Below are 18,495 nucleotides of genomic sequence, written 5' to 3' on the forward strand. Positions count from 1 at the left end.
ACTCTGGTTTTTGTATATTCGGGACTAAATAATCATCACCTGTTTGTCATGTGAACGCAGTGGCCAAGTGGAAAACGTGGCATTAATCACTGCGCTGGATAGACTGAGTCGTGTTCCTTCAATTGTTAACAGTGAAAAATGTGTGTAAATTGTAAACCAACTCAACAAGTGAAAGACACTGTATGATTACAACATAATTCATTGTAGTACAGGGTGAGGACGGTGAATGGATGATATGAGTGAGTTTTTTTAGGTAAGCAATAGTGTCAGTTGTAGTAGGATGGCACTAATGTATAACGAATAAAAGTTTTTTGATAATTAAAAAATACTGGAGTCTTTACGTGATAGATTAAACCTTAGTTGCCAAATAATCGGTCCATTCCTCTAGCTTCACTAGGTCCTTCCTCATGTCATTCACGCCCTCCAGGATACTGAAAAGTTTAGTATCATCCACAAAGAGAAAAACCTTACCAGACAGCCCTTCCGCAATATCGCTCACAAAGACGTTAAGAAGAGCCGGCCCTAGGACCGATGCCTGCGGTACTCCACTGACGACATCTTTTTCTTCAGAGCAAGCTCCATTTACCACCACCCTCTGTCTCCTACCATTCAACCAATTTTTTACCCAATCAGTTACTCTAGGTCCCACACCGAGGGCACTCAATTTATTTATCAGTCGCCTGTGCGGAACTGTGTCAAAGGCTTTGCTGAAATCCAAGTATACCACATCAAGCGCCCCTCCCACATCCAACTGTTTGGTCACCCAGTCGAAGAAAACAGTCAGATTTGTCTGACCCGACCTGCCACTAGTGAAGCCATGCTGTCTCGGGTCCCGCATTCCATGTAGTTCAAGAAATGTCACAATCCTCTTCTTTAGAAGCGTTTCCATTAGCTTACTCACCACCGAGGTCAGACTGACAGGTCTGTAATTCCCTACCTCCTCCTTACTTCCACTCTTGTGCAAAGGAACCACATCTGCCCATCTCCAGTCCACCGGGACCACTCCAGTTTCTAAGGAAGCATTGAAGAGGCCCATCAGTGGAGCCGACAGAACTTCTCCGAGTTCCTTAAGCACCCTCGGGTGTATCCCATCAGGCCCCATTGCTCTGTCTACTTTTAGCTTGGCAAGCCCCTCACGAACACAGTCCTCCGTAAACGGGTCTTGGTCTACCATACATCCATCCCCTTTAGCCTTTGTTTTCTGCAGCCCTACCCCTGATTTTTCATTCGTGAACACAGAGCTAAAATAATCGTCAAGCAGTTCAGCTTTATCCTTATCATCTTCCACATATTTCTGCCCCTCAGCTTTGAGCCTCACAATGCTATTATGGCACTTCCTCTTGTCACTTACATATCTGAAAAAGGTCTTGTCCCCCAATTTTACCGTATTAGCTATCTTTTCCTCCATTTGCCGCTTTGCTTTCCTGATAGCTTTTCCAGCTTCTCTTCGCTTATTGAGGTATTCGCTCCTGTCATCATCTTTCTGAGTCGTCTTATAACGTGCAAAGGTTAGTCTCGTTTCCCTTATCTTTTTAGCTACTACATTCGAGTACCAGAAAGGCCTTCTTTTCCTCTTACTTTTATGTACTTTTCTAACATAAAGGTTAGTCGCCTTTAATATAGCTCATTTCAGTCTCGTCCATTGCTGTTCTACATCCTTCAGCTGTTCCCATCCCGCTAACTGTTGCAAAGACAAGGGGTTTGACCATCATACTGATCTATGGGGGCATCTAATATCCCCCTTTGAACGAGTACTATTCTCTATACTAGCTGGGACTTGTGTGTGATTTTGTTAAGAATGCAGTGGCGCAGTATGGTTTTTGATTACTTGTGCATTTGAATTGGGGGGGGGGAGGTGAGGCGCGAGGTGAGAGCAAGATCCTGTTTTTTGGGGAGAGAGATTTTGGTATTCTGTAGTGGGAAAGGGGAGGGAACAAGGGGAAGGATGGGAGTCAGGGAGGAAACAGAAGTGAGCCAGGGTGGCTGGTGGGTAGGGAACCAAAAGGAGAGGGGTAGGTTGCCATGTGATGTGGAGGGATTGAATTAGCTACTTGGAATGTGGGCAGGGTCACCTGATAAGTGTACATGTATTTTGAAGCATTTGAGAGCATTACATGTTGATATTACACTGTTACAAGAACTGAAATTAGGCAAGCAAGGTAAAATTATGTATCATACCTGATAATTTTCTTTCCATTAATCATAGCTGATCAATCCATAGACTGGTGGGTTGTGTCCATCTACCAGCAGGTGGAGATAGAGAGCAATCCTTTTGCCTCCCTATATGTGGTCATGTGCTGCCGGAAACTCCTCAGTATGTTGATATCAAAGCTCCATCCGCAGGACTCAGCACTTAGAGAATTACACCCACAAAGGGACACTCTGCCCAGCTCACCACCGCCGAAACGGGGGAGGGGAATTAACCCAGCTCATCCCCACACAAGTGGGGGAGGGGAATCCGTCCAGCTCATCTCCGCGGAGCGGGGGAGGGACACCACACCCGCCGATGCGGGGGGATCTGGCTTATCCTGCAACCGCAACTGCGGGAGGAGCTGACTGACCCTAACACCACCGAAGCGGGAGGGGTACAAAGCTGCCCTACTGCCGCACGAAGTGGGAGGGAGCGCCGGCAGAATTTAAGTCTCAATCCAGCCCCGTAAAACGGAGGGGAGAGGAATGCAGCAGCTCACTGTAACACAAATTCGTCTCAACTCTTGAAGAATCCATTGAAAAACTTGAACACGAAGTCCTCCTGAACAGGAACTGAAGACTAAACTTGAACCTGAAATGCAACCAGAATATAACCAATACAGATATCTGGGAGGGACTATGGATTGATCAGCTATGATTAATGGAAAGAAAATTATCAGGTATGATACATAATTTTACCTTCCATATCATCATGCTGATCAATCCATAGACTGGTGGGATGTACTGAAGCAGTACTCACCCAGGGCGGGACATTGAAATCCCTGACCGCAACACTGAAGCTCCAAACCGGGCCTCCGCCCGAGCAGCCACAGTCAAGCGGTAATGCCTGGAGAAGGTATGGGCCGATGCCCAAGTTGCCGCCTTGCATATCTCTTCCAAGGAGACGGACCCGGCCTCTGCCACTGAGGCCGCCAGAGCTCTAGTGGAGTGAGCCTTCAGCTGGATAGGCGGCACCTTCCCCGCGGCCACATAAGCCGCTGCAATGGCTTCCTTGACCCATCTTGCCACTGTAGGCTTAGCAGCCTGCAGACCCTTACGCGGACCTGCAAACAGGACAAACAGATGATCCGATTTCCGGAAATCATTGGTCACTTCCAAGTATCTGATGATGACACGTCTCACATCCAGATATTTGAGAGCAGAGTATTCCTCTGGGTAGTCCTCCCTACGAAAGGAAGGGAGACAGAGCTGCTGATTCACATGGAAGCGAGAAACAATCTTGGGCAGGAAGGAAGGCACTGTGCGAATAGTCACTCCTGCCTCAGTGAACTGCAGAAAAGGCTCTCGACATGAGAGTGCCTGGAGCTCGGAAACTCTTCTGGCTGAAGTGATAGCCACCAAAAAGACTGCTTTCAACGTCAGGTCTTTCAGAGATGCCCTCGACAAGGGTTCAAAAGGCGGCTTCTGCAATGCTCTTAGCACCAGGCTGAGATTCCACGCAGGCACCACTGAGTGCAGAGGAGGGCGCAGGTGATTAACTCCCTTGAGAAAGCGCACCACATCTGGCTGCGAAGCCAGGGAAACACCCTTCAGGCGGCCCCTGAAGCAAGCCAGAGCCGCCACCTGGACTTTAAGGGAACTGAGCGACAGGCCTTTCTCCAGACCTTCTTGCAGGAACGCCAGCACTGAAGAAATTGGAGCAGTGAAGGGAGAAAGTGAGCCTGCTTCACACCACGCTGCAAAGATACACCAAACCCTGGCGTAAGCAGTAGAAGTAGAGCGCTTCCTCGCTCTCAGCATAGTGGTGATGACCTTGTCTGAGAAGCCCTTCTTTCTCAGACGCTGCCGCTCAATAGCCAGGCCGTAAGACCAAAGGGGGAGGGATCCTCCATCACCACGGGACCCTGATGTAACAGGCCCTGCTCCACTGGCAGCCGCAGAGGATCGTCGACTGAGAGCCTGATCAAGTCCGCATACCAGGGACGTCTGGGCCAATCCGGAACCACCAGGATTATCCGGCCCGGATGCTTTGCCACCCGGTCTAGCACCCTGCCCAACATGGGCCAGGGCGGGAACACATAGAGAAGCTCTTGTGTCGGCCACTGTTGGAGAAGAGCATCTACTCCCAGGGATCGAGGGTCCCGTCCTCTGCTGAAAAAGCGCGGCACTTGGCAATTGGCCGATGACGCCATCAGATCTAGGCTCGGCTGGCCCCAGCGCTTCGTGATGTCCAGAACGCCTGAGCAGATAGCTGCCACTCTCCCGGGATCCAAGGTATGGCGACTGAGAAAGTCCGCCTTGACATTCATGACTCCGGCAATGTGGGCCGCTGACAGCTGTTCCAGGTTCGCTTCCGCCCACTGGCATAGATTCATGGCCTCCTTGGCTAGAGGGGTGCTCTTGGTACCCTCCCTGGCGGTTGACATAGGCCACAGCCATGGCATTGTCCGACAGGACCCGTACTGGCTTCAACGCCAGTACCGGGATGAACTCCAAAAGCGCCAACCGAATGGCTCTGAGTTCCAGGAGGTTGATAGACCACTTTGCCTCTGCAGGAGACCAGAGCCCCTGCGCTGTCCTTCCCAAGCAGTGGGCTCCCCAGCCCGACAAAGAGGCGTCCGTCGTGACGACAATCCACTCCAGGGTCACCAGAGGCATTCCCGCAGACAACTTGTCTGTCTGCATCCACCAGCTCAGCGCCTTGCACACTGCTGGGTCCAAGGGAAGGGGCACAGCATAATCCTCCGACATCGGAGTCCAGCGCTGCAGCAGAGAGTGTTGTAGTGGTCTCATATGAGCCCTGGCCCAGGGCACTACTTCCATCGTGGCCGTCATAGAGCACAACAGCTGCACATAGTCCCCAGCCCGAAGAGGAGAGGCTACTAGGAACTGGTCCACCTGAGCCTGAAGTTTGACAATCCGATTGTCTGTGCAGGAACACTCTGCCCACTTGGGTGTCGAATCGAACTCCCAGATACTCCAGGGACTGAGTCGGAGCCGCAGTGGCTCTTCTCCCAGTTGATGAATCCATCCCAGGGAGCTCAAAAGAGCAACTACCCGGTCCACAGCTTTGCCGCACTCTGCATAAGAGGGGGCTCGGATCAACCAGTCGTCCAGATAAGGATGACTTGTACTCCTTCCTTTCGCAGGAAGGCCGCGATGACCACCATTACTTTGGAAAAGGTCCGCGGAGCAGTAGCCAACCCGAAAGGGAGGGCTCTGAACTGAAGTGTCGTCCCAGGACTGGCAAAACGCAGAAAGCGTTGATGAGGAGGCCAGAATGGGAATATGCAGGTACGCTATACAGAGCGGAGAGTCTCCATGCGAAGTGCCGGCACTTTCAAGGCCCGATTGACCCCTTTGAGGTCGAGGAATAGGCCGGCACCGAACCTCCTTTCTTTGGTACCACAAGTAAATGGAGTAACGTCCCTTGCCAAGTCTGATTTTCTGGCACCGGAACGACCGCACCCAGGGCGGATCAGGTTGTCCAAGGTCTGCTGCACTGCCACAGCTTTGACCGGAGACTTGCAGGGAGAGAGTACAAACCCGTCTCTTAAGGGTCGGCAGAACTCTAGCTTGTAGCCGTCTCTGATGACTTCCAGCACCCAGCGTCTGAAGTTACTTTGGTCCACTCGCCCCAGAAACGAGGACAGCCGTCCTCCAATCTGCACTGGGCCATGGACCAAGACCCCGTCATTGGGTACAGAGACCCTAGGGAGGACCGGAGTGCGTACCTTCCGGGACGGCGGTCTCTGTGAAAGGAATGCTGCTTGGGGGAGAAGTTTCCTTTTGAAGGAAGAGGGGGCAGGAGGAGCCCGACTTGCCCTGGCGGTACCGACGGGCTTCTTGAAACCGTCCATCTGGAGATCCGGGGCGAGCACTGGCCCGAGCCCTGACCTCTGGTAACCTATTGCCCTTAGACGTGCCGAGATCGTCCCTTTTTGTCCAGCTCGACCCCAAAGAGCAGCTTGCCTTTAAAAGGCAACTTAGCCAGGCGGGACTTAGAGGCGTGGTCCGCAGACCAATGTTTCAGCCAAAGCCAGCGCCGCGCAGAGACTGTCTGAGTCATGCCTTTAGCCGAGGCTCTCAAGACATCATACAGTAAGTCTTGCCAAATAACCAAGCCCGATTCCAGGGCCGACCAGTCAGCCCTCAAGGAGGATCCTAGGGGAAGCCGCTGCACCAACGTCAGGCACGCCCTGGCCACATAGGAGCCGCAACTAGGCCTGCAACTTAAGGCAGCCGCCTCGAAGGACGACCTTAAAGCCGCTTCCAATCTTCTGTCTTGGGCATCCTTTAGTGCCGTGCCACCTTCCACCGGCAGCGCCGTTTTCTTAGTCACCGCAGTGATTAAAGAATCCACGGTAGGCCAAACAAAGGCCTCACGCTCACTTTCAGGCAAAGGATAGAGGCGGGACATAGCCCTAGCCACTTTGAGGCTCGCTTCCGGGACATCCCATTGAGCCGAAATTAAGGTGTGCATGGCATCATGCACGTGGAAGGTTCTAGGCGGGCGCTTCGTCCCCAGCATAATGGCGGAGCCAACAGGGGCTGAGGGAGAGACGTCCTCCGGAGAGGAAATCTTCAAAATGCTCATGGCCTGCATTAACAGGTTGGGCAAATCCTCTGAGCGAAAGATCCGTGCTGCAGAGGGGTCATCCGCTCCATCCGAGCGGGAATCCGTCTCCTCCAAGGAATCCCCAAAGGACCGTTGGGAGAACTCAGATACGCTGCCCTCATCTACATCAGAGGAAACAGCGTCCTCTAAGGCCTGGGCATCCACCCGAGGGCGTTTACTTCCGGGGGCCCTCAACCCCTTTATCAGACAAGTGGAGAAGTGGCAGCGTTTGCATAGAAAGGCCTGATGGCAGCAGCAAAATAAACTCGGGGGAGAAACCCCCCAGACTGTGCACTTCAGCAGCTTGGGCCACAGCCCTAGATGCACCCTCAACCGCGCTCGCAAGAGCGGGGGAGAACCATGCTGCGCATCCAAGATGGGCGTCCGGCGCGACACTCCGCGAAGGAGCCGCGCGGGGAGAACGGCGCTTAACTTTAGCCGCTTTTTGTGCCGTCGCCCAAATCAGGGCGGCCATGGCATGAACGTCTCCCAGCTCAAGGGCGGCCCAAGAAGAAGCCGTCCGAGCAGAGTGGCCGGCCAAGATGGCGGAGGCGAGCAGCGGGGGATGGGCGTTTATGGCGGGGAAAAACCGCCAGCGCCGGAGGAAGACCCGGGACCACTGACCGGCCTCCAAACTGACACCCAACAAGGGCGAATCAGATTTTAAAACCCCCGCATCCCCGCTAGAAGCGCACACACGGTCCGGGGAGCGATTCTTCGCGCCCTCGCCCTCCGACGCCATAGGCCACGTGGAGATCGATCGGGGAACCCCCTGCCCGCTATAAAAAGGGTAAAAATTACCTGCTTCTCGCTCCGAGCTGTAACGACCTGGTGTCCCAGTGAGTAGCTGCAATAAACGTTTAAATAAACGTCTCGAAATAAACGCCCTTAAAGACGTTCAAAAAAAATTTTTTTTTTTTTTTTTTTTAACGGAGCCAGCGGGAGGGGGAGAGAAAAGGAGGGACCTGGCGCCACCAGGTTTGCACTTGCTCAGAAGAGCCCTCAACCCAGGCACTCAACAAAACCTAAAAATTAGCTTGGAGGCCTAGCCAGAGCTGCTGCTGTGTGTGACCACCACCTGCTGAGATAGAGAACATACTGAGGAGTTTCCGGCAGCACATGACCACATATAGGGAGGTAAAAGGATTGCTCTCTATCTCCACCTGCTGTAGATGGACACAACCCACCATCTATGGATTGATCAGCAGGATGATATGGAAGCAATGTTGAAACTAAGATGGGCAGTGGTCCAAGTTTACTTTTATATGGGGGCTCCAAATCAAAAGGGGTAGCTATCCTGGGTTCATAAGACAGTGCCATTTGTGGAATATGTATGGGGGACACACACCCTGGGGCGGTATGTGTGGGTATCACGGAGAATTAATCATTGGGAGTTTACCTTGGTGAACATCTATGCCCCTGTGGGCCCTAAAGGGTAATTTTTTATTGACCTCCTCAACAAGGTGCACCGCAAGTTAAAGGGGACTTGATTACTGGGGGGGGGGGGGCATGAACACAGCTTTGGGTAAGTTGGATAGGACACAAATGCAGCAGAGAGCAACTTAGGAAGGGTGGGGTATTATAAAGAGAAGCTTGCTGTTTAAACAACTTAGAAGATGTATGAAGGTTTTTACCCTATGGCAAAGGGATTTACATGTACTCAAGAAGGCATATGTCATATTCTCGCTTGGATTATTGGTGGGTAGAGAAGACATTGGTAGATATGTGGCGGTATCTCATTATTCACCCTTGGATCATGCTAGAGTTACAGGAAAAGTGGTCATCCCCCAACAGTCTCTTAGTAAAAGCCAGTTGGAGGGCTAATGTGAACATATTAGCTAAGACCCAAGACAAAAGATTGCTTCTGCAAAAATGGGAAGAGTATTTGACTCTGAATGACACAGAGAGGTGAATGTAGGGACGTTGTTGGGATGCAAGGAAGGCTTACAGGATGGGTATATTTATACAGGAAACAGCTAGGATATGGAAGGAGCATCTGCAGAAGAGGCAGGAACAAGTGGAGCAGATGGTCTTCATTCAGAAGCAGCATGTGAAGTATCCCTCCCCACTGTTTAGGGAGAGGCTTCGGTCTCTTAGGGATCAATTGTCTGATCTGGATGTAGGTCAAATTGAATATATTATGAGAAGAACAAAAAGGGATTATATGGGGGGGGGGGGGGGGGGGGGGGGGGGGGGGGGGGGGGGGGAATCGAATGGGAAAAATGGTTAGCGTGGTCACTTAAAAAAACAGCAATGTGAGCATTGGGTGACCAGGATCCTTACAGAGAAAGGGAACAGTTAAAGTTTTGCATGAGTTTTAAAACTTTATTAGTCCTTACATTCATCTGAACTTCAGTGTTCAGGAGATGACATTGCACAGTACTTGAAGGGGCTATCCATTTGCCAACAGTGGGGGGAGCAGGACTTGTTGCCATCTTAAACGCAATCATCTTGACAGAGGAAGCTAGCAGAGTAATCTCTCAACTTCCATTGGTAAATCATCAGAAGAAGATGGGCTTTCCTCTGAATGCTTTAAGATCTTTATCAGAGGGTTTCTCCCACACCAGCTAGGCTGTTTGAGGAGGTGCCACCCTTTCCAGATCTATGTACAAGGCTGATGTTGTGGTCTTGCCTAAGCCTGGCAAAAAAACCCTCGAAGGGTGGCTAGGTTATCGTCTTATTGCACTCTTCAACTGTGATATGAAAATTTTCGCTAAAATCTTGGCTAATAGGTTAGGTATGGTTCTCCCATTATGGTCAGACGGGATTTGTTTGGGGCAGCAACTAGGGGATAATGTGAGGCGAGCCATTAATTTAACAAATATTATTGAACACTGTAAGCTCTTTGAGCAGGGACTGTCTTCTGTGTATGGTGTACAGCGCTGCATATGCCTTGTAGCGCTATAGAAATAATAAGCAGATAGATAGAACATCAGCAAGAAAAAGCAATGTGTGTGTGGTCACAGATGCTGAAAAGGTGTTTGATAGAGTGGAATGGGGTATTTGTTTTTGGTAATGGACCACATGGGGTGGAGGGGGGGTATGGTACCTGGGTACAAACCTTGTATGCAGAGCCAGGAGCATTTTACTGGTTAATGGGATCAAGTCAGATGACTTTTTGCTTGTGAGGGGAACCAGACAGGGTTGCCCCATGTCCCCATTGCTATTTGCAATAGCCATTGAACCTTTTGCTGCCCATATCCAACAGAATTCTGCCTTTGCCCCTACTGTGGTTTGAGGAGAACCTCATAAGATTATGTTACTTGTAAATGATACTTTAATTTGCATATCACACACCCCAACAATCCCTTCCATACCTTCTGACAGAATTGGCACGATTTGGGGCAGTTTCGGGTTTTAAAATTAATACTGAGAAGACATAGACTTTATTATTTAATGTGGTTCCTTCAAAGTTTTCTAACTTCCCCTTTAGAGTGGCATCCAACGGGTTTCAGATTCTGGGCACTGTCATCTATAATAGGACTGCTGATTTATTTCACCTGAATTATGATAAACTAGACACTTAGCAGCCGTTGTGTCTGACCTGATGGGGACAGGTAGCTGCGCATGATGGTCCTTCCCAAAATTCTCTTTCTGTTTGTGCAGCTGCCATTAAAAATGCCTCTTATTTATTTGGATTTTGTCACATCTTTTTCAGTAGTAGCTCAAGGTGAGTACAATCTAAGTTTGTACCTGAAGCAATGGAGGGTTAAGTGATTTGCCTAAGATCACAACAGCAGCAGTGGAATTTGAACCAGGCACCTCTGGATGTCAAGACTGTGCTCTAATCACTAGGCCACTCCTCCACTCCTTAACAATTTAAGAAATGGGATCAGATGTGGAGGGAACTTTGTTTGGGGTTTGGCAGACCCAGAGTGAGTGGGAGACTTGCAACTACTAAGGAAATATCCAGTGTACCTGAATGTAACTCACCTTGAGCTACTACTGAAAAAGGTGTGAGCAAATCCAAATAAAGTAAAATAAGAGGGAGGGTGGGGTGGGGTACCAACCTGCAGAGGTGATTAAAACTATTTAGAGAGCACTATGAGGAGGATGTGATGTTTAGATGGGTTCCTCTGGAAAAGTCCCTTCTTTCATCTTTGCTCTCTGTTCGAGTTGGTGGTGTGGATAACAAGGGTGCAGCTGGTTTGTCCCCGGATGCCCATTTCCATGTATTTCTGGGGACACTTAGGGGGGAGTGGATAGGGCTGCAGAAATTGTGTAAGGTAGGGGGAATTACTATCCGCACAGATCTTTTGAAAGATACCAGCTCTGGTTCTCTGGGTACTTGCTCCATATCACCTTAACCAGGTGGGATTTCACTATTGTAGAAATCTCTTCACCCAGGGGGTCCTTGATAGCACAGGGGAGCCTGCAGGAGGTCTTAAAAGCAGAAGAATCCCATTTTATCAAATATTTTCAAGGTAGGGATTTCTTACTAGGGCCAGACACTAGAGTGAATTTGCATAGAGAGCCAACTAAGCTAGAGGTGATATTGTTCAAGTCTGGCTCTCGTCACAGATTACTCTCTCGTCTTTACGAAGCTCTGATGAGCCTCCAGTTGCCCAGACAACAGGTGGCAGTGAGACGATGGGCGGACCGGCTGGGAACCCTGGTCAGCCCTAGAAGAGTGGGGAAATTGCCTATCTAAATGCACATAAATGTACCCAAATTACCAATATAACCAACTTCAGTTCCAAACTCTACACAGAGCATATTGTACTCCTGTACAATGTGGGAAAACAGATGACAAGATTTCACACATATGTTGGTAGGCAGTGTGGGTAGGGGTGGGGGGAAGTTTGAATATCTTTGGTGGGAATGTCCGGAGATGGAACTTTTCTGGCAGATGGTTTGGACAAATGTTTCAAAGTGGACAGGGCATTGTTGGGCTAACGATAAAAGGGCTTGCCTCCTGAGGACAGGCATCCAATGGGCTCCGGATGGCGAGGACAAGTTTGGAACCTCACACGTTGATCCTGGCTGCTAAAATGTCAATAGCTAAAACCTGGATGGAAAGCAGGTTGGCCCATATGGCCCATATGGCAGCAGGCAGCAGGCAATTTGTGAGCTTACAGGGTAAGGGGGACCAGCATACACTTTTATAGAATAGTAACATAGTAGATGACGGCAGAAAAAGACCTGCGCGGTCCATCCAGTCTGCCCAACAAGATAAACTCACATGTCTACTTTTTGTGTATAACCTTACCCTCGATTTGTACCTGTCCTTTTCCGGGCACAGACCGTATAAGTCTGCCCATGCACTATCCCCGCCTCCCAACCACCAGCCCCGCCTCCCACCACCGTTCTGGCACAAACCGTATAGTTCTGCCCAGCACTATCCCTGCCTCCAAACACCAGTCCCACCTCCCACCATCGGCTCTGGCACAGACCGTATAAGTCTGCCCAGCACCATCTCCCGCCACCGGCGTTGCCACCAATCTCGTCTACAGCTCCTTAGGATCCATTCCTTCTGAGCAGAGATTCTTTTATGTTTATATCCCACGCATGTTGAAATTCCGTTACCGTTTTCGTTTCCACCACCTCCAGCGGGAATGACGTGTGTTGACGTTGGCAAATCCGCCATGACTTTACACTGCCTCTGGTTCTAGATTGAGTATGGGACCTAGTAGCTGACACCGATCCTTCTATTTTTTTTCTTTTCTTTCTTTCTCATTGCTCTTTCTATTATGTTGTATTATATAAATGTAATAATAAATAATACTATGTACTGCTTTGCAAATCTCTGTATATGAAACTCCCATTAGATAGGCTGTCAAAGTTGAGATTGCTCTCAAAAGAATGAGCCCCCAATCTTCTTGAGGCAGTAAGTTTGCCTGTTCATAGCAGAAGATATGCAGTCCACTATCCATGGAAAAGTGTACAGTTGGAAACTGCTATGCCAAGATAGATGGGTCATGCCGGAAAAGTTGCAATGACTTTCTGGGGAGAACTGGTGCGTTGTCAAGAATAGAATGCGCCTCTTTAATCCAAAGTATGGAGAGTGGAATCTGCCGTTTGAGAATGAGGCTTTGGAAGAAGACCGGAAAGATGATATCCTGGTTAAGAAAAAAGGGGAAAACACTTTGAGGAGAAATGTGGGATGAGTACAAAGGACCACCTTGCAGGAAAACAGCTGTATATGGTGGATAACGGACCAGAGCCTAACTTCACTGATCCTTCTCACTGATGTGATGGCGACTAGGAATAATGTTTTGAATGTGAGAAACATTTTAAGGATGTTGATGCTAGAGGGTTCAATGGAGCAATAAGACTGCAGTTCAAGACCAGGTTGAGGTCTCATGTAGGTGGAGGGGTTGCATATGAGGTATAGATGCATTAGAACTTTTGTGACATTTTTAACAGTTTGGTGGGATGAAACCGGTCTGCCTTCATAAACAGGAGGAGGAGGAGGAGGCTATGCTAAAGGGTTTCATGAAGGAAGTGAACTGGTGCCCTTAGTATCCTGTGTGCCGAGACTCTTAGAGTGCTGTCTGACAGCCCGCCAAGTTGGAAGTGCTGGGAATGCCAGAAGTTTGAAAACCTCCCGGTAACTAATATAGGCCCTTTACGACAGCACAAATCTCTTTCATTCTAACCAAAAAATATCAAATTTGAAGCGCAGTCATGGCTTTTCCTTAACGCAGTGAAAGGGCTTTTGTCCGCTGAGCAGCGCTGACAATTTTGAACAGGAGACACCTGAACTGCTCGACTTGGGAAGGAGATCTCGGCGGCTTGATTGGCTGAAAACAATGTCAAGTTTGAGAGGGCAGTTCCGGACCAGCAGCCAGCGACGAAGCTAAACCACTGTGTCTGCACTGGACTGTGTCCACAGAGAACTTACATTACAGTCCAAGCAGTCATATTCTTGGATTCACCAAGGCCAATTCTTAATGAAGAAACTGTTTTGTCAGCTTGAACATGGCTAACTCAAAGCTCTAGTATGCATCGAATAACACCAATATTACTCCAGTGAAAAGGGCTACTTTCTTTATTGGACCAAGATCTTAATCCATCCTGCCTAGTTAGAAAACTGTATGTGCTGTTGTCTGTATCATCAGCATCTGCTAATCTCACTGCTGATTCTTTAGCTGTTGCATTTGTTCAACAAAATAACTGATGTTTGGTCTTCACCTGACACCCACTATTAAGTATCTCTTCCTTGACCCTTCCCAACCAGCTTCCCTCTCTTCTGACTGGGGAACTGTCATCTGTGGCTGTCCAGTGGATTTCTTCACTCAATAGGTCTACTACTGTGAGGTTGAAAATGTGGTCTCTAAGTTGCGGTCTTCTATTGCACCACCATCCCTTTCCTACCCATCTGCTAAATAAATTTCATCCTGCATTTCTCCTATCCTTCTAGTAGGCAATCTGGGGTCCTCAAGCGCCACAACGCAGTCGAGTTTTCAGGAATTCCCAATGAATATGAATGAGATTTATTTGCATACATAGAGGTAGTGCCATGCAAAATAGATCTCATACATAGTCATTGAGGAAATCCCCAAAACTGACTGTATTGCATCCCATGAGGACAGAGGTTGCCCCTACCCTGCTCTACTCCATTGTTACCACCAGTTTTATGTAGCTTCCTCGTCCCAGAAGGCCCCTGCAAGCTCTACTACTACCGTGGCCGAAAACCTCAAGCCTGCAGTTCACCTCTGAGCTCAGAGACAATTAAACTAACCTCGCCTCCAAAGTCCTAGGCCATGGAAGGGAAAGAAAACTAAAAGGATTTAAGACCCAGTAACCAGACAGATGGCAAGTACAAGTTACCAGTTGTTTTTTAACCCAAATTTGGGGTATGGAAAAATGATGTCTTTACACATTAGGTTCTTTTGTAGCATACAAATACATTTATAACATAAACTAGATAGCATAATTATTTTCTTACAGGGCAGCAGTAGAACAACAGTGAAACCAACAGACAAGTATTAACCAAAGTATCTTATGTGTTCTCTCTCCATCTATAAATTTCCTTTATATTGTGTGTCTCAACGAATCATTCTTTTGAATTACTTTGTCTTTTAGGTGTGAACACCCCAGATTCATCTCCACAACAGGTAAGTCAGTAACTGTGACCTTTCAGTGTCCTTGTTGCAGTGTCCTATTGCAGAGAGTGAGACTTATCTTTGGCCCTTCTTGGAGCACGTCCTTTGTTCTTTTCCCCCTTGTATGTTGGAGCTCAGGATCTTCCTTTCAGTACAGGAACCTACTGCCTCACCCTTTAAATGAAATCAACAAAAAAAACCTTCCTGACTAACAGCAGGAACAGCACTAGCTGGATTCAGGGATACTGTGGCTTGCTAACTAACAAATAAATATATTGTATACCTTAAATAGTTCTCTGTTCTTGTACTGAGTTCCCTAACTAAGGAAGGGCACTCTTCATTGGATCTTGCAGTCACGCAGAGTCCCACAGCTCTCAAGCATCTTGCCCTCTCCAAAAGTTCATGAGTCCTCCACTCTAGTGCACCAGCATGTGAACCTTAAGCTTGGAGACCAGTTTTCCTGTGGCTTAACTGGGATACTTGCACAAATTTGTTTTACCAATCATGGTCTCTCTACAGTCTAACTTGCAAAACTTTTAACAGAACACAAACAAACAAAATCCAGTTTTGTTCTTCTTTCTTTCTCCTTGTTCAAATCACCTTCAGCACACTTCACCTGCATCCAGCCAGTGTTCAGCACTAAACACTGGCAGAGAAATTCCCTTTCCAGATACTTAAACAGAACACAAAAAAAATCAGTTTTCGAACTTTCCTTTCTCTGCTCAAATCCAACACTTTTCACTGTCAACCTCTCACCTGTATTCAGAATTTAAAAGCTCACAGGAAAACTTACTTTTCACACCATTTCTGCCTAGAAATCCAGTCAGGAGGCACTCACAGCTCTCCCAATACAGCTTTAACTCTCCCAGTGTCTTCAGACCCTTTCTCCACTTCCTGGCAAGCTGTTGCCAAGGGACACTGGTCCTCTGATCACCAGCTGAAACTCTGCTGGCCATAAGGTGTCAGAAGACAGGTGTTTGCATCATGGACACTATTAACATTTTTCACAATCTCTATTTTTGAAAATAACTTTCCATAGGAAATAATAGAAAAGCTATACTTTCAGACAAAACCCCATAAAATTTCTATACAATCAGATCAAAACATCCCACAATCATTGGTGCCATCAAACCACACACACACACAGCGCACCTTTCACATGTTTAAACACACATCTAAATACATTTACAGACTTTTATCCAACATTCAGAGCATTGGGGCAAGCCGCAGACAGCGCAGCTCCATGTAGGAAATCCAGAACTGCTTCTGGAGTCACAGCACTGACCACCAACTATCTCTGGGAACCCAGGAAAATAAAAAAAATAAATATAAACCCACTGGGTTACATTTAGTACTATTTTCCCTCTGCCTAGAAGCAGGCAGTCATTTACCCACACTCTGAAGATTCCAAAACTACTATCCCTCTATCGCCCAATTTCTAATCTTCCCTTTAAAAAATCAGCAAGAAGTTAGTAGTAAGACGACTGACATCACACTTGGAAAAAGTAAATGCCTTGCACTCAAAGCAAACAGGTTTCTGCCCTCAGTACAGTAATAAATGTGCGCTGCTAAACTATGTTTAAATGAATCAAGACAAGGGTCAAGAGGTTCTTCTGGCTCTTGACCTCTCAGCTGATCTTGATCTTGTTTATCAGTTTCTTCTACTTCATAGGTTTTCTGATCTCCAAGTCTCAGGTACTGTCCCTCACATAGTTTCAGTCCTACTTGCAGCGCAAATTGTTCAAAGTCTTACAGTCTGGTTCCTGCTCTGTTCCCTATAAACTGTCCGTTGTGGGGTCATACAGGGTTATAGTCCTCGGTCCTATTCTCTTGCATAGCTTTCTACCCCTCTTGCCCTTCTCATTCAATACCTTGGGATCGCATTTTTCACATATACAAATGATACGCAGCTCCTTTTTTCTTGGGACCTCCCTTATCCTGGTCTCCCCTTAGGAATATCCCAGAAACTTGATAAAATAGCAGAATGACTACTGCAAATAGTCAAACAGAATCTTTCAAAGATAGATGCCATCCTGTTTTCCTAGTATGTGCACTTTACCGCTCCCCAACTGCCTACAATTCAGGGAACACAAATTCTATTTAAAGACTTCATAGAGATTCTAGGGGTAGCCCTTAATGCACATTTAATGTTTATAGTATTTCTCCATTTAAACTTAGATAATCTGTTCTGTTAGATGTTTCCTATATTAAAAAAAAGCACTACATCTTATCTATGCCCTTGTTTCCTGCTTGAATTACTGCAATTCTTTGTAACAAGGTTTGAAATTTGATCACTACAACTCATTCAGAATGCTGCAGTCAAGTACTATTTGGTGCAAAGAAATGTGATAGGTCAGTGGACACTCCTGTATGCAGAACACTGGCTTCCGGTATCTTTTTGAGACCCATTCAAATTGCTCCCTACATTTTCTAAACTGGTCTGCCCTCTTTCCTTCATAGGGCACTTGTACCTTATACTCCTGGACAATCTGTGATCTTCCAATCTCCTTACTATCACCTTCCCTTACACATTGGCCTTGACGGCACAAGACACTCATGTTTCAGCATTACTGCACTTTCCCTGTGGAATGGATGTCACTCAATATTCATCTGGAACCCTCCTTTAATAGGTTTTAAAAAAAAAAGCATTAAAGGCTTATTTTAATCAAGCTTTTCCATTTGAGTACTTCTTTGCCCATTCAACTGCATGCTGTGCTTCTGTCACCAATGACTTTCTTTCTGCTTTATAGCACCTCAATCCTATTCCAGGCATCTTCTACACAGTGTAGATGAAAACAGCCATGCCGCACTGTCAAACCACTCCTGAATATCTATTACTACTCATCATTTCTATAGCGCTACTAGACGTATGCCGTGCTGTACCCTGAACATGAAGAGACAGTCCTTGCTCGACAGAGCTTACAATCTAATTAGGACAGACAAACAGGGCAACAAGAGATAGGGAATATTAAAATAAGGATGATGAATAAGGGTTCTGAACAATGTGAATAAGGGGTAGAGTTAAAAGCAGAATCAAAAAGGTGGGCTTTTAGCTTAGATTTGAAACGGTCAGAGATGGAGCTTGACGTACCGGCTCAGGGAGTCTATTCCAGGCATATGGTGCAGCAAGATAAAAGGAATGGAGTCTGGAGTTAGCAGTGGAGGAGAAGGGTGCCGATAAGAGAGATTTACCCAGTGACGGAGTTCCCGGGGAGGAATGTAGGGAGAGATGAGAGTGGAGAGGGTACTGAGGAGCTGAAGAGTGGAATACACCTATAAGTCAATAAGAGGAGTTTGAACTGTATGCGGAAACGGATAGGAAGCTAGTGAAGTGACTTGAGGAGAGGGCTAATATCTGAGTTACGGTGAGCTTGCAATGGGATAAGGGATGTCCTTCCTGTTTCCCACCTTTTTTGAAGTATTTTAACTTCTGAACTCTGAGTGTAGCCAACTTTCATTCTAGTTTGGGTGATCTAATAGTCTCTCGTTCATCAGTAATACATGAATTCCACTGTTCCATGGATCAAAGTTCTGCTGTTCTCCATCTGTGACATCAGAAGTTCCACAGCAGACACAGCATGAAGCTTTCAAGCTAATTATATAGTTCCCTCCATAAAATGTAAACAGTATGTGACTGGCTGGTAAGTCAGAATTTCTATTGTCAAATTATTTAACCCT

At 47.4% G+C, this 18,495-nt stretch overlaps 1 protein-coding gene across 1 annotated transcript in view; it reads right to left on the reverse strand.

Annotated features, from left to right (window-relative positions):
• Positions 1-18,495, reverse strand: part of MAP3K4 (mitogen-activated protein kinase kinase kinase 4) — a 540,168-nt gene that overhangs the window by 216,318 nt on the left and 305,355 nt on the right.

Source organism: Microcaecilia unicolor, chromosome 3, assembly GCF_901765095.1.
Source record: "Microcaecilia unicolor chromosome 3, aMicUni1.1, whole genome shotgun sequence".
NCBI classification, from domain to species: domain Eukaryota; kingdom Metazoa; phylum Chordata; class Amphibia; order Gymnophiona; family Siphonopidae; genus Microcaecilia; species Microcaecilia unicolor.